Source organism: Mirounga leonina, unplaced genomic scaffold, assembly GCF_011800145.1.
Source record: "Mirounga leonina isolate KUSES-001 unplaced genomic scaffold, KU_Mleo_1.0 Mir_200, whole genome shotgun sequence".
Lineage (NCBI taxonomy): Eukaryota > Metazoa > Chordata > Mammalia > Carnivora > Phocidae > Mirounga > Mirounga leonina.
The window spans coordinates 18010288-18026743 of NW_023270503.1; positions in this window are offsets into that span (position 1 = coordinate 18010288).

Below are 16456 nucleotides of genomic sequence, written 5' to 3' on the forward strand. Positions count from 1 at the left end.
ATAAACAACCTCTTCCTAATGGTGATATCTCATTTTGCATTCTTAAAGTGATTTTATTTACACCTGGGCTATTAATTATCTTCATCAGTGGCAGCCTGTCTTTGCATTCTGGTATTTTCCCCCGCTGTCTTTGTGAGTGCACTTCTCTCTCTGCAGTGATCTGTAGTGCTCAGGAAAGGGTTTTTAAATTGACAGGCTGAAAGATACCAGCACCCGGGAGAGTTTATTAAACCCACAGCCAATGAACTTGGTTCAGCCAATGCCTTTAAAAGAATGAGTGTCTGAAAAGCTGCAGGGTACTGTATCATTTTAGCACTGAAAAATGAGACAGATTTTGAACAGTGTAGTTGAAAGTGTGTGTGAGGGAGGAAGAGATTATGCCAATGGAAAATGGAGAAGAAAATATGAACAGGGACAAATTTATGTAAGTGATAGTTTTCAAGGGACACTCTCAAGGGTCAGGGCACAGGAGCAGGTTTCTTTTGGATGGGAAACAATTCTACATAGGGAGATTTTGCCCTCTTTCTTTTCCTGTTTCAAGAGAAAAAAATGAAGTTTTAAATGAAACAAATTCTGCTGCATTATTTAGACACTTGTCTTTGTGCATGGGTTGGACCAGATGGTTCCTGGGGACCCTGTCTAGCCCCTGGTTTTGAGAGTCTCTCCTGAGAAAGCAGTTTGTGTTTAATTTAAACATGTAGATTCTGTTGGGCATTCTGTAATGTTGGCCAAAAAGCTCAAAAAATAATTTAGTGAATTGCATTAAAGGTGCACTCTCCAGTATGTTACCTGGATCATATCTCTCATTTCCTGCTTCTGTCTGTCATTTATTCTCACGTATTGAGCACCTGTGACAGGAGACCAGGATACAAAGACAGATAGGCTCCTGACCTCAAGGAATTTGAGTCCAGTGGAGTAATTGTAAAATTACCAAATAAATGTGTGATGGAAACACAGACTTGGAGGTCAGAAAATGATATCAGAACTGAGCTGAGCTTTGATGCCTTGTAGGAGTTAGCTAGGTAAAATGTGGGAAGGCCAACAGATTATATATCACAAGACTTTAATTAGAAAGTTAAGTTCCTACAATATTAGAACAATTTTTCTTTGTAAATTGCACTTGACTGTAATTGCTATATAAATGTTACTAAGATGTATATAATAACAATAAATTGAAAGAAGAAAATGCCCAAAAGGAAAAATGATTCATTTAGTCATATGTAGTTTTGTTATTTCACATATATTTTTGAAGATTTTATTTATTTGAGAGAGAGAATGAGAGCGAGAGAGCACGAGAGGGGGAAGGGTCAGAGGGAGAAGCAGACTCCTTGCTGAGCAGGGAGCCCGATGCGGGACTTGATCCTGGGACTCCAGGATCATGATCTGAGCCAAAGGCAGTCGCTTAACCAACTGAGCCACCCAGGCACCCTGTTATTTCACATATATTTGAAACAGTTTTTCCTGTAATAAGCTAAACTTCGGCCAAAATGCTACTCTATTACATTGCCCTGGTCACTTGGCAAGAGAGTGAGAAAGACTGAACACTGTCTCTACTGATATGTATGTTCTTGAATATTTAGTTATTTCATTTGGTTGCCTTTTGGGGTGGTGGGTAATGGGGCTGTTTGAATTACTAAATTTTGGTGGTAATCTGAAACAGCCATATGAAGAGAAGTTGTATATTTTGTAGGCTTTTGACAGTGCTCTGGTGGCTTCAGATACATAATAGATCTCTTAATTGTTACTTTGGGTGCAACCCTTAATGCCTGCCCTTAAAATTATCTATTAAATAGGAAAAATACCCTTTCTTCTTCCTTCACAGGGTTGCAGTAAGGATCAAACAAAGCCATGTGTGTGAAAATCCTTCATAGACTACAAACTCTTAGAGCATTCTGCTTTTAGGTTAGAAATGTTAAGCTCTCTGGAATATTAAGACTTTTCAAAGTATTCTGTAGTGCTCTTGATTTCTAGTTTTCATCTTCCTACATTGTGTGTGTGTGTGTATAGTTAAGCATACCTTGATATATATATATATACACACACATTATATATAAATATATAAAATATGTGTGTATGTATATATAAAATTAGTGAATTCTAGAATTATTAATCTTATATAGTGAATTCAGTCTGCAAACTTACAGGAGGGCTGGATTTTAGTTATAAATTCTCAGAATTTTCTTTTTCTATATTTAAGCCACCTTTCATATAAAATTAAATTGAGATAGAGAAACTGAAGGACTCCCTAAAAACCTGCTTTTGCTCCTTTTCCTGCTTCTATGCTTGCTAGGACCTGCACCCCCACTTCACACATGCCTCAGAATGCACATAGCGTATGTCCTTGTAAGGGACAAGGAGGTAATGATTTCTTTAGAATCAATAACATCTAAAGAAGGACCAGGTGAGAATGACCTCATATGCACATTCCAGACCACTGACTCCAGACGTATCAATGCCAAGACCCCCTGACGCCAAGGAATAATTGACGTATGAAGGTCACCTGGGCCCTTGTCCTGTCCTTGTTCTAATTGGTTCCTGGATGCCTGAGGAGACACACCAGACCACAGTCCTCAGTAAAAACCCCAGACCCCCAGCAAAGATGGGACCCTCTGTCCTTTCTGAGTCTCCCAGATACTCTCTCGGTACCTGCACTCTCTTAATACCTTTATTAAACTCTGCTTTCACCTCCTGCTGGCTCATGTTTTATTTCTTTGCAGTGGACAGCCAGGGATCCTTTTGGCTGGTCCTACGGGGGGCCCCCTCTGGGTCCTCAGACCGGGCCTGCCTGCGTCAAAACGACCACTTAAAATTCAGGCCTAGTAGACAGCATTCTCTTCTGAGAATCCTTCTATATACATCGCTGCATTGAGGTCTCTTGTCATTAACCACAAAGGCAATTTGTTTGCTCCCTTGCCTAGGTTTATGATCATTTAAGATGTACTGTGATTTGTGGGAGAGTTTGGGGGCTGACTTACTATAGGGGAAACGTTGGTGAGTGTGAAACCTGCATGAGCTTAGCGTCATTCAAACTCGGATCTGACAGTGCATCAGGAAAATAAAAGGTAGCATTTCCAGCTCAGTGTCCTTCACAGGAGTCATGAAGTTTTTAAGCCTGGAGGATCTTAGGGGTAATGTCCTCCAGCCACATGTCTTCTCTTGTGGAAATGATGCTCGAATGAATGAAGTATTTTGGCCAAGGATGTGCATAAGGACCTGAATTTAGGCCTCCCAGCTTAGAGCTCTACCACACTCTCCTCCTTCCCCTTTTGGTACTGTACACATCAGGGCCCAGGTGCTTTCTGGTTTTCTTCATAGTCCAGTGCAGGATTTGTCAATGCTATTTTGAGAGCATTACTTTGGTTCACATTGTTCACATTAGGGTTTCATCCTGATAGGCAGAAAGTGGACTTCAGTATCATAATCTTGAAAAAATTGTTTGGATGAAAACATTTAGTTCTTTATGTGGGGGTGGGGGGTGAATGGCTCTGTTGACATATATTTATGTAGTTTATAAAGGAAATACATATATGTAGAGTAGGATTATTAAACCTGCCCATTCTGTTCCTCTTCTCTTTACCAGTTGACTGTGAAATATTAGCATTTCACCTAATGTTTCAGAATCTTTCCTGCAAAATGAGAGTACAAGTAACTACCACATAAGATTGCTGTTCAGTTTAAGATAATTTGTGAATGTTAACATTTATGTCATCTGTAACAAGTTATGCAAATATGTTAATATTATTACTTAACTGCATGCTCCAGAGCCCTCCAGTTTTGCTGCCTTCTGTGGGTGGTTGAATCAAGTCACATACAATTCCAGCACTGTCTAGTAGCTCCATAGGAAGTATCGTGGGTCCTCCTTAAAGCTGCTTAATTCTGACTGTAGATCAACTTCCTTGTTGAAATTGTGATCAGATGTGAATATTAATCCTTAAAAACCTTGACTTTGAAAATGAGCAGTGGCAGGGGGAAGTCATTTATGTTAAAAAAAAATCACATGCGCTCGCTTCGGCAGCACATATACTATATTAAAAAAATCACAAATTAGAAGAGGTAGCAGGGAAACAGAAGCACATTAAACAATAGAAAGCTTAGTGTTCAGAGCCTTAAAATAAACTGTAGTTTATTTTGAATGTTCATTTTGAAGCAGAATTTTTGTGACTTACTCCCCATGCTCCATGTCCATACTAATGTTAACAGATGTCCCACCTTCCAAAGCAGAGAGGCAAGCTTGGCAGCTCTTCTCAGCTCGCAAATTTAATTATGGCTGCAAATGTGATAACGGAGCAACCTTTCCAAGTTTTAATTTCATCTGCATTTGGCACAAGCAACCTTCGTTTTCCACCATATGGGTAACGGTGGTGCAAGGTGCTGTCTTGTGCCCTTGCTGCAAGTTAGTTAGCTCTCGATTATCTGCAGAGGAAACAGCCATGTAGTGGATCAGTCATGGCTCTTTTATAACCTTAGTCAGCTATCCCTGTACCTAATATGTAGCTGGACTGCCTTCCCACACTGTCACTTGGTTTAGTCTTGGGAGCTGTAAACTTATTTTATTATTTTTTAAAGGATTTTACTTATTTGAGAGAGAGAATGAAAAAGAGCTGAGAGGGAAGACAAGCAGGGGGCAGGGGTAGAGGGAGAAGCAGACTCTCCACCGAGCGGGGAGGCCATTGTGGGACTCAATCCCAGGACCCTGGGATCATGAACTGAGCTGAAGGCAGACGCTCAACTGACTGAGCCACCCAGGTGCCCCTGTAAACTTAGTTTAATATTTACTTGGCAGAGCACCAACTCTTAATCTGATGCCAACTTATTCATCACTCCTTGCTATTAGACAATCCATTCCAAATGTAATCACACAATCTTAGATGTGTATTGCATTTTATGATTTGCAGAATATAGAACAACTTGTATGATCCAGACACTAGTCTTATGGCTAGGAAAGGTAAGCATTGCAGGCAAAGAAATGGAGTTTTGGGAAGGTTGAGTGACTTATTCAGGGTCATCTTATAAATAAAGAGTGTAAGGTCAGCCTTATGTCTCTAAAGTCAGGGCCCTTCTGTATGACCCTTTCCCCAAAAGGAAAGGTGGATTATTTAGATGATCTATTTTTGAATAATGTATACTATAACTTCTCTTTATTAGTACAGGTAATGGAGAGCTTGAGCTTGAATAAACACGGGGAAAGATGGGATATATAGGTAAAGAAGCAGGGAAATCTCAATACTGTGTCCATTAGCTTTGTAAACATTTTTCAATGTCTCCTTTCTTAGAACTGTTATTCTCTCGTGATTTCAGGCAGGGCTGTGTGGCAGGCTTGTGGTGGTTCATTGAGTAAAGAGAAAATGCATATGAGGCATAAATGTACGAGAAATAAGATCTGGTAGTACGATCAGTGCCCGAGGCTATAAAGGAGTTATCACAGACAGGAAATATTCCAATCCAACAGTGTCTATACTGGATACCTATCAGGTACTTACCAGGCACTGGGTTAGGCTTTGGGGATAAAAAGATGACTAAAGTATATTGTCTTTTAGGCATTTATTGGCCACAGGGAAAGAAATATATAAATAATTATGATACCTAATAAATACAAAACTAAAGACAAGTTTGAAGTGTTGTGGGAACTCAGAGGAAGGACAAACTTATTCCATATGATGGTGAATTTCAAGCCTTCCTGGCTTAATTTGGGCACATATGGGAGAGCTGAGGCCTTTTGTAATTATGGAATTAAAGAGAATCTCCTGAGTCAAATGAAGATATAATTCCAAATTAAAACTGAGTGTATAGAAATACTTAACCTTGCAAGACCATAGCTAAACCTTTTTAATCAACTGTTGGGAGCCGTATTTGGAAAGAGTCTTTTCACTCACAGTGTGTACAGTCAGCATAAAAGAATGATGCTGAATAAAGCAGAGAAATAGCTTTTCATAGCAAAGCAGCACCGATCATTGGGGGATACAAATCCAAATAACTGGTTGGCCTTCTATTTAAAAATCTGCTTTGGTCACAGTAACTGTCCTGGATGATTCCAAGGCATGTTGACATAGCAGTGTTCTGGGCATCAGCAGGTTCCAGGGAGAACACTGAACAGTGTGGTCTGGGCTGGGCTGGGGGTGGGTGGAAGGGACAAAGCCACCTTATGAAATGCCATGCTGTCCAGGTGCAGGGCAAGGAGGTGGCTTCTTCAATTTGTCAAAAACTCATTTTCAGGCTGTTAGGTCTCCTAGTAGCAGAATGGCTTCTGGAACCCGCCTTCTCTTTCTTGTGCCAAAATAGGAGTATTTACCCAGATGCAAAAGATGAAAAATAACGACATTAAAAAAGATTACAGTGCTTAAAAAATATGGATTTAATTAAGCATTCCTACCATTTGGGGATGGAGGGATTCAGATTTGGAGAGCACATGTAAGATGTAACTTCTGTCTTCTCACAAGCTCAGCCACCTTGGTCCTAGTGTGGTTTACTCCTTTGCCTTCCTCTTGGCCAAGCAGGTAGGTAACCTAGAAATGATCCTCTATTTTTGTTTTTTACTAAATACTACTTAAGACACTTTCTCTGGTACAAAAAAGAAGTACTGTCAGTGTGGGTATGTGTTTCTGTGCTCCAGAACATGGCAGAAATAGTGGACATTGCAGTAATTTAGAGTAAAATGAAGGTCTACAGTTCTTTTTTTTTTTTTTCCTCTTGCTTTCTTTCCCATAAGTAGATATTATGGTGGCCACGATATGAAGTCATTTGGCAGTATGACATTCTGAAAAGGGAATGGGTCCTTGGATGGAGAAGTAAATTTGAATCCCACTCTTGCTACTTACTAGGTAGTGAAAATGGCCTGCTTCTGCTATGGCTGTTTTCTCCTCCAGTAAATGCAGATTATTCCCATTTTACAGATTTATAGTCCCTTCTAAAGCTTCCCCTGCTTCCCTCTGAGAGTCCCCAGGGTATGAGCACTGGCACACATGCGCTCTGAAACCAGTTTGCTCATGTTCTCTGCTTTCTAGTGGAGGTTCTGACTGGCTCTGCACCTCTGACTGACTCATCCTCACCTCACCCTGACTCTCAATATAGTGTGGCCTTAGGGGGATAGGTGCCATCTGTGCTGGGAGGGAACTCAAAGTACACTGGGTGTGTGGCAGCGAAACATGGGCTTGGGGGTGGGCTTGGTGTGATGAAAATGGCACTTGCTCCAATTCTGTCTCACTTCATAGCATCTGAAGAAGCATATTTCCTTCCCAGAATATCACCTATCCTTTATCAGATCTTCTGGCTTCTGCATGCAGTTTCTCTCTATAGGATTTTAAAACCAGTCCCTTTGGCCAGCAGGGAGACAGATGCCAAGCAGTTGCCTCCATATCTAATTCACCCCTCTGTCATTGACTCAAGCCTCCCTGCACTAAATTCTTCCCCTTAACTACAACCCTGTACCATAAAATCATATGAATAGATACCCAGCAGTGTCACCAGCCTGCCAATTCTACAAACGACTCAGCTCTGAATCTCACTTTTGAATCTCTGCAACTCAAAGAAACAGCAAATTAAGTGGTCTGGTCTCTTGGTAACTGGAAGCCTTCATGAGTTAGTATGCTGCAGTAATAATTCAGAAAGTAGTAATTCTGATCCTTATATCCATTCCAATGGCAGATGAATGCAGTGTACTTGGTACATTGTACCAAGTTTTGGTACAATGAGTACAAACTGAGTTTTGATGAGTATATACTGGATTCATCTGAATTCTAAGAATAGAACAACAGAGTTCTAATTCAGTGAATAATAATACTTAGAAGTATACACTGCCTTTTAAAATACCTCCAGACCCATCTCACTTTTAAAAAGTCAAAAACATATATTCATTTAAAATATGCCTTGATTTAGGCATATCACCCACCATATCTTTATTGTATTTTATAAGGAACATTAATAATAATAATGACAGTAGATAACATTTATTAGGTATTTGCTGAGATCAGATACAGTTCTAAGGATTTTACATATGTTAACACATTTAATCCTCTTGACAACCCTATGAGGTGAATACTGTTATTAAAATTTTACAGATGAGGAAATGGAGGGTAGGAGAGATTAGTTTGCCAAAGCCACACAGCCAGTAAGTGCTGGAGCTGGGATTTTTTTTTTTTTTAACCTGTGCAGTTTATTAAGTTCATTTCTTTTATATACTTCTTTATCCTTTTTATATTCTTTTATAACACTTATTACATTGCATAGTAGGTATTTTTAGTATCTTTCTTTCCCCACTAGATGATGCTGTCTGATGTCAGGGGCTATGACTTAATGTAGCTCACTGTTACACCTGACACATGGTCAGAACTAGTATCTGTTGCATGTAGAACAGGTTCACCAGGAATCTCAAGAATATTTGCTTCTTTGTGTATGGTAAAAGTGACTGTTAGAAATAGCAAAGAACATATGGGCCATACTTGCATACTGTTCCCAACCAATTTGAGAAGAAAAGCCCTCCCCAGATGAAGAGTTATGTGACCACTTGAAAGAGGGAACTACTGAATTGCTCAGAAACATAGTGACTTAGTGTTCAGTCACGGACTAAAACTGGAATCTTTAGCATCTACCAGGTTAACAGGGAACTAGCTGTTAGATGAAATAGATCAATGTTGGTCAGTTAGACTTATGTGGGTCAAGACCAAAAACCTACAAGAGAATTAGAGGTTAAAACAAAACAAAACAAAACAAAACTGAAGTTACTGATTTTCAAATGTTTGAATGATTGAATAGGAAACTTGCCTGATTTATAAATCTCCTGGGTCTGTAGCCTATTAGTTCACTCAGTTACTCACTCACTTACTCACCACATTTATAATTAGTGCTTACTATGTACTAAACTCTGTGTTAGTCATGAAAGTCTCTGATTTTGAAAGAGGAAAAGAGAAAGCCCTAAGTTTTAGAATAACTTTTCTGGCTAGGCAACTGTTTCTTGTCAGCAACTTGGTGTTGTGGGAGGTGTTTAAAAAACCACTGATAATTTTGGACTTGAATACTTTGTTAGGTGGAATTAGGGGCTTGACTAGTTTCAGCGATTCAGCTAGCATATTTTGAATACCCGCTATATTTAAGCATTGTGGGAATAAAGTGACAAAAAGTTCCTGCACTTAAGTAGATTACAGTGTATTTAATTAGGATTTATAGTGGGTCTCTAAACCAGAAGCTGTGGGAATAGATGGGTTGGATCTTTTCATATAATAGAATATGGAGAATTTCATAAGCTCATTAATGCCTTGGCTGAGTGTCTGGGATCTAGTGCTCACAACTATCCACATTCTGCTCTTCCTCTTGGGTATCAACACGCTTTCCCTTTCCAGATCCTTTTGTAGTTGGGTATGACAATGTGATTGAATTCTGTATAGGAGAATGTGAGCAGAAATGTTGTGCATTTGCCCATAAAATTCTCTCATATGCTGTCCTGTCTCTATTTATCCATCTGCTGGTAGAAAAGGAGGGCTCCATGAACCAGAGTTGGGTGAAGCCATGAGATAAGAGAAACCGGGATAAAAAAAAAAAATCACCTGTTGACCCATGATGGAGTGTGACATGAGTGAGAAATTGTGATAAGCCATTGTGATTTGAAGGCTGTTGTTTGTAGCAGTTAGCTTCCCCTAACAATTCAGCATTGGTGCTTGACTTACGCCGTGCCAAATCCTAAAAGCCAGGACAGTATGTCTAGGCAATAAGGAAGGACATGAATAAAACCTGTAATCAAGAAATTCATTCAGATTTACCAAGTACTTTCATATACCTTAGTTCATTTTGTCATTGGTCTTTTAACAGATTTTTTTTTAACGATTTTATTTATTTGACAGAGAGCACAAGCAGGGGAGAGTGGCAGGCAGAGGTAGAGGGAGAAGCAGGCTCCCCGCAGAGCAGGGGGAGCCCGATGTGGGACTCGATTCCAGGACCTTGGGAACATGACCTGAGCCGAAGGCAGTCGCTTAACCAACTGAGCCACCCAGGCACCCTGTCACTGGGTCTTATAATAACTATAAGGAGATGGGTTAAGTAGTGTTGTGTCCATTTTGCTGATAGGACTAAAACAACTTTGCTTGGAAAGGTAGGGAACTATTTTTTTTAAAATTTTTTATTGTTATGTTAATCACCATAATTACATCATTAGTTTTTGATGTAATGTTCCATGATTCATTGTTTGTGCATAACACCCAGTGCTCCATGCAGAACCCTCTTTAATACCCATCACCAGGCTAACCCATCCACCTACCCCCCTTCCCTCTAGAACCCTGTTTGTTTTTCAGAGTCCATCGTCTCTCATGGTTCGTCTCCCCCTCCGATTTCCCCCTACTAACTATTAAAACAAACTTTAGTTCAGTTAGGGAGGAGCTGCTCCTTAGGACTGTCTATGGACTAGGGTTTTTTTCTAACACATGCTTTAAAATTATTTGCTCAAAAGTCTTCCTTACTTCGCCCTCCCCCACGTTCCCTGCTTTAATCAGATACTTGGGTATGGAATGAAGAGGGAAGAACATACAAGAGGAGGGATCATCCCTTTAAGGAGGCATATTTCTTTCTTGGGCATGACCCTTTTGACTGTCCTGGGACTGCTGTGAACCCTGGGAGGTACATGGTAACCTCCATAACAGAACCAAGCTTTATCCCTGCCTGGATTACTATGATTATTTGAGGGTGTCCAGATTCTTCAAATATAATTTCTGAAGGCATAATCTTTCTCTTTCCTTCTTAACCAGCACAGGCAATTCTACCTTCCCTAGGGTTTCAAATTTTTGTACAGCCTTTAGTGTACCTTTTTCTTTTTATAGGGCTTCATTGATAATGATTTTTGCCTTTTGTACTTAGAAAAGGAGAATTTTCTCCTGCAACATTTTTATATAGCCTACGGGGACTCTGTATTAGCAGTCACCCAGCTCAGCTCCCTCTCTCCCCACCCAATTAATTTTTCTGATTCATTTCAGCTTCATTAATTGATGCAACTAGCACCAGTGTCTAGCATTTTCCTAGGTATGGAGCATGTAAAGATGAATAGGGTTAGCATTCCAAGCCTTAAGTGGACAAACTTTATAGGAATATCCAAATATATATATTTAAAACCAGTGTTAATATTCATTTGGGGTGACTTTATAAATGAATACCTTTAGTGGACACTTTCTTGTACTACACTGTTCCTGTAAAGACTGGAATGAGTGAAGACTAGAACACAGGAGACTCATCAGAAAAGGAGCTCTGAGGACAAAAACGCAGATTCTACTCAGGCTTGTCTAGGACTACAAGGCTAAATAAGCCTAATGTTATGGGTCAGGTACTGTGTTAGTCAAGGCTCTCTTGGTAGTAAGTTATGGAAAATTCAATTCAAATTGGTTTGAACCAAAGGGAATTTAATGGCTCTTATGCCTGAAAAATCTAGGCTATAAGTCTGTATATTAGTGGGATTAGAAACATTTTCTAATTTCAGAGGTGGGAAATGGAACAGATTCTTCTTTCTCCTAGGTAAGTGGAGAATAGAAATAGAATCACTTGATAGAAATAAAATATAAGCAAGCTTTAAGGCAACCACTTGTCTTTCTTAGAAACAGGGAACAAAATAAAGCATTCTGGCAAGAGGGTAATTAAAAGTCAATAGATTCTCACCAGTATGGCCAAGTAAATGGTGAATATGTCCTAACAGTCTGTGATCCTCAGTCCTCAAAAAAGTTGGGTCATCTTTTTGTCCTGACAAGATGAGAAAACACTTGTCTAGTGAGTGACTCCCAGCAGGTGTAATAGCAGAAAGACAGGCTGGTATATGTCCTCTCACTTTAGGTTGTCCAGAAGAGATGGACCTTCTTTTTTATGGAATCATCTATGTATGAGTTAGGTAACTCATACACGTCAAGTTTTGCCAAGGCATTTAGGCAATGGGGCTGAATGCAAAAACAAAATAACCAACCCCCCCCCAAATCCTTTATATAATTAAAAACCACCTAAATGTTGTTATTTCAAATATAGCAGTTGCACATACATCCAACTTGCTATGGTATTGTCAAGTTTCTTCAGCCAGCATTTTATCTGTGGCCAAAAGCTTTTAATAGGTCATAGAATTATCTAGGATATCAAAGGAAGAAGTTCTCTTTATAAAGAATTTGGAGGACTCCAGGAACTTGTGTCAAGATAATATTTCAGGCCTGATTGGATCCACATTCTCAAGCGAAGTGTCATCCCCCTTATTTCTTGGTTATGCTTTTCTCATTGTTGACTCCTTCTCAGGCAGGTTCTCTAGTTAAGGTGTCAAGACTGCCGCTAGTAGCCCCAGTGTTACATTCCATCTCCTCATTAACCAGTAGAAAGAGAAATTCTTTCTTCCCCCAAATTCAAAGCTCCTAGGGTTGAATTGAAGAATCAACTTAGGTCATGAGGCTGTCCTGAATTAATCACTTCCAGTGAATTTCTAAGATTTGATGATTCAGCTGGCCAGCCTGGATCACATGCCACCCAGGCCACACGGGCTGGGATAACCAAGAGTTGTTGAATCAGCTGCTGTGACATTATATCATAGGCTTCCCAGTTCAGGATCATGGGAGGGCTACTGTAATTCCTCACTTCAGAATTTACTTGTAGCATTCTCCTTCCTGATACCTATTTCTTTTCGATTCAACATTCTTCTGATTACAAGAATCAAAAAAATCATATGGTTACTAAGGCCACATACACACAAAATCCATAGACAGTTATTGGAAGGGTCCTTGAGTATCTCTCAGGATCAAAGGAAGTAGGCATGCCTATAGAGGAGCAAGGGAAAAAACAGCCCCTTGTAGGAGCTTATAGTCTTTCTAGTGGTATCATGGTTCCTCCACTTCAAAGATTTTCCACCTTTGTGTCTCAGTGAAAAATTTCCCAGTTGTTTGAAGAGTGCATTTGATTAGTCTGTCGTAGGTCAAACGTAAACCTCTAGATCATTCAGCTATTGTTGGGTGAGTGAACCATATGATACAACATGAAGAAAATACTATTACTTTTTGTTAAAGTTGAGGAAATTATGTTCATGGAAGTGAATTTTTCCAGTATTTTATGGCTAATAATAGTAGAGCCAGCATTTTAATCCAGTTCTAATTACATAGGTTTTTAAAAATTCTTCATATAGTACCATGCCTGTTAGACTCACTGGATTCTAAGCTGATTTTTTTACATTCGTGTGCCTTCATTTGTGTTTTGGTAATTGTTTAGTTTTAATCAAGTTGTGTTTAAAAATTCCAGTCTGTCCCAACAAAAGCAATGTCTTTGGGGAATGCATATATGTGGTTGACATCAGGATTAAAGTGGGATGTGCTCATCAAAGAGGCCATACCCTCTTAGACCATTGTTTTTCCTCTCTCAGTAATTCTTTCTGAGAGCTCTTCTCATTTGTAGGATTTTGAGTTTAGGTTATTTGAGAAATAATTCTCTTATCACACTATCCTGAACCCATGGACATCTGTGATTTGAAAATTCCAAACTCTAATGGTTTCTTCTCACAATATGTGGAAAGAAGAGTTGGAAGAACATTTCACAGTAAGTATAAAATGTGGCAAAAATAGATAGAAAAATAGGTGATGGCACAATTCTGTTAGTAATAGGGTTCCTTTCTTTGCCATTCTGGACACCAGATTTTTGACTACTAATTGATTTTAACTCAGGTAATTTTCTAAAATACTTTTGGAAGTTCTAGAAATATATATGCAGGCAGCAAAACTCACTCTAGAAGCATAACCGTTTTTATATAAATCAAATTATTGTTTTATGTGTTTTTTTATAAGGTGAGTCTAAGGTTAAGTTCTAATCCTCTTGACACTAAGGAAAGTTAATGTGCTTATGGTGTTCCTATTTGGCTTTCTTTAACTATTCTTAGGGAGGGGTTACTTCTGATCTTAGATCTTACCTCACACAATTTATGCTGGGCTAGTTACCTCTTACTGTTAGAGAATATTAAAATACACAAGATTCATGATCTCACAGCTGACTGTTGTTCAGCTTTCACTACAGAAGCATAGAGTCTTCATCTCTTTCTCTCCATTTGGGGAACTTCCTGTTTCCATTAGCTTTAACATGCCATTCCCTTATGCAATGCTTCAGTTTTTTGCTTGGTCTCTGATCTGTAGGACTGAATAAAACCATTTCGAAGTACGGGATAGCTTGAAAAAAGCTCCCCTTCTACAGAGGTAATTCGACTCTAGCATAGCATCATCTAATGCTCTCTTTATTCTCTAACCTTTTGGTTCCCTTACTTTGCCCCCATCTCCTTCCTCCTCCTCCCTGGCTGTATGGCTAAACAGAGTGTTGTTATTCCAGGCATTTCAGGCTAACATCCAGTATAGGCTAGGAAGCACACATGGGCCTGATCTGCAGACTAGTGCTATGGAAGGCAAAAAACTTGCCAGAAAATGAGGATGATACAGTGATACATAGCTCTGACGTCTGACCCTATCAAGGCAGTCTGGCTCAAAGGAGAGTAAGACTATGTGCATGAGATGATTTTCCCAGGACAGAAAAAGAAAGTTGTTGGGTCAACAATAACTGATTAGTACTTACAGTTAAAAAAGCATTTCTACATGCATTATCTTCTTTAATCCCCTGAGGTATATGTTATTATGATCTCCCTTTTCAGATGACGCTCAGATTTAAATTTCATAGCCAGAGTTGTCTGATTCAAATCTAGCTCTGAATCCCATCTCTTCCCCTGATGCCTCGTAGCTGCACCAGAAAAGGGTATGGTTTTTGTGCCTTCTTAATACAGAAACACCCTGTGCTGCCCTTTGTGTGAGTATGATGGGGTTACAGGTCTGTTAAATGATTCCCTTAAAGAGGGACCAGACAGACAAGAAGGGGATCTGTGTATAGGGTAAATACAAGGACACTTGCTGTAGATGAAGGATCAAGAATAAGCTGCACATGAAGATCAGATGACCAACAGTGGGGCAAAGATGGGTTATTTTCTTTGTAATCTAGGAATCCACCCAACCTGTGCCTTCTCCAACATATAGAGGAAAACAAACTACATTCCTTTGCATGCAAATACTCTATTCATTTGAAATTTTGAAAGTATTAAAAATAACTTAAGTGTTATGTCTATAGAAAGAAAAGTCTTGAAGTTCTTTAGAATAAATCAGAGGTTATGAATAGCAAAGGCAAAACAAAAATGTTGGAGGAGTTTTCTTACTAAGAGAAACTATTATAGCAGTCAGAAGTTCTTTTAGAGCATTGAAAAGAAGACCAGTATGTGCAAGGGGCCATATTTTAGGTGATAAAGGAGACTTGCTAAAGCTGCTTCTCCCTTTAAGGTTTTTGATTCTATGAAGATGAAGTAAATTCTGTTCATTTTAAGAGAAGCCTAAAGTATGAAAAGCAGCCGGGGCTCCTTTTCTCGGCCTGACAGTGCTGCTGACACATAGCTGGAGGCTGATTTATCATCATATCTAAGGAAAGCTTTTAACAAACGACAACACATATGGACATTAGGCAGTTCCTTTCCCCTGCATAAAACAAAGTGACAAATGGTGTGTGAATTTTAAAGACATAATTCCTCCAATAAAAGCTCTAAAGCATGTGCTAGTGATTCCCCCATTTCAGATTTACAAGGTGATTCATGGGAGAGGATTGAGAAAAGTTAGCGAAGTCTATTAGTCTCTTATTTCAGTGCCAGTCTTCACCATTTCCATGCCTCAGTTTATAAAATGCATCGTGATTTTTTTCCTTTAGGGGAGATTAAGGTGGATTGGATTTATCACTAGCTTATCTTTCTCTGCAATTGTATAGATATCCAGTTTTTATTGTTGACAAATTAGGATGCTTTAAAGCAGACCACATCAGAAGTAGATCCGTAATCCATAAATCCTTAAATCTTAAGGGAGAAAACCTAGGTCAAGTTAAGAGAAAGTCAAGGAATATTCCAAAGTTTTATTTGGCGTCTGTCAGCAAGGCATCTGTGGAAACCCAGTTACCTTCATTTCACACCATATCTTCCTTTTCTTTGGACATTTCAGTTTGAAATTTGATGCTCTTAGGATTTTTTTTTTTTGATTAATAAATTGTATTAAACCACTGAAATGTTAATTAAGCCGTTAAACTAATGTAAACAAAACACTCAGGAACTAAGAAATATAGTTCCCACATTTGAATAGTGAGACTGAAAAGCGTTATAGTCCCTTTCTCCTCTTGAGACCAGTCACCCTTTTAGACCAGACTCACTCTGAGTGGCGGGTTCCCGTTCTTTGATCTTAAGTGCACACATGGCTCAGCAGGCCCTTGGTGTTGATGCCCTTAGGATTCTAAGTAGCCAGCCTGGCATCAGGGTCTAGGCCAGAGGTTCATAAACTACAGCCAGCCAGCAGGCTAACTTTAGCCCACTGCTTACTTTTATAAATAAAGTTTTATTGGAACATAGCCAAGCCCATTTGCTTATAGGTTGTCTATGGTGCTTTCACACCATAATAGCAGAGTTGAATAGTTG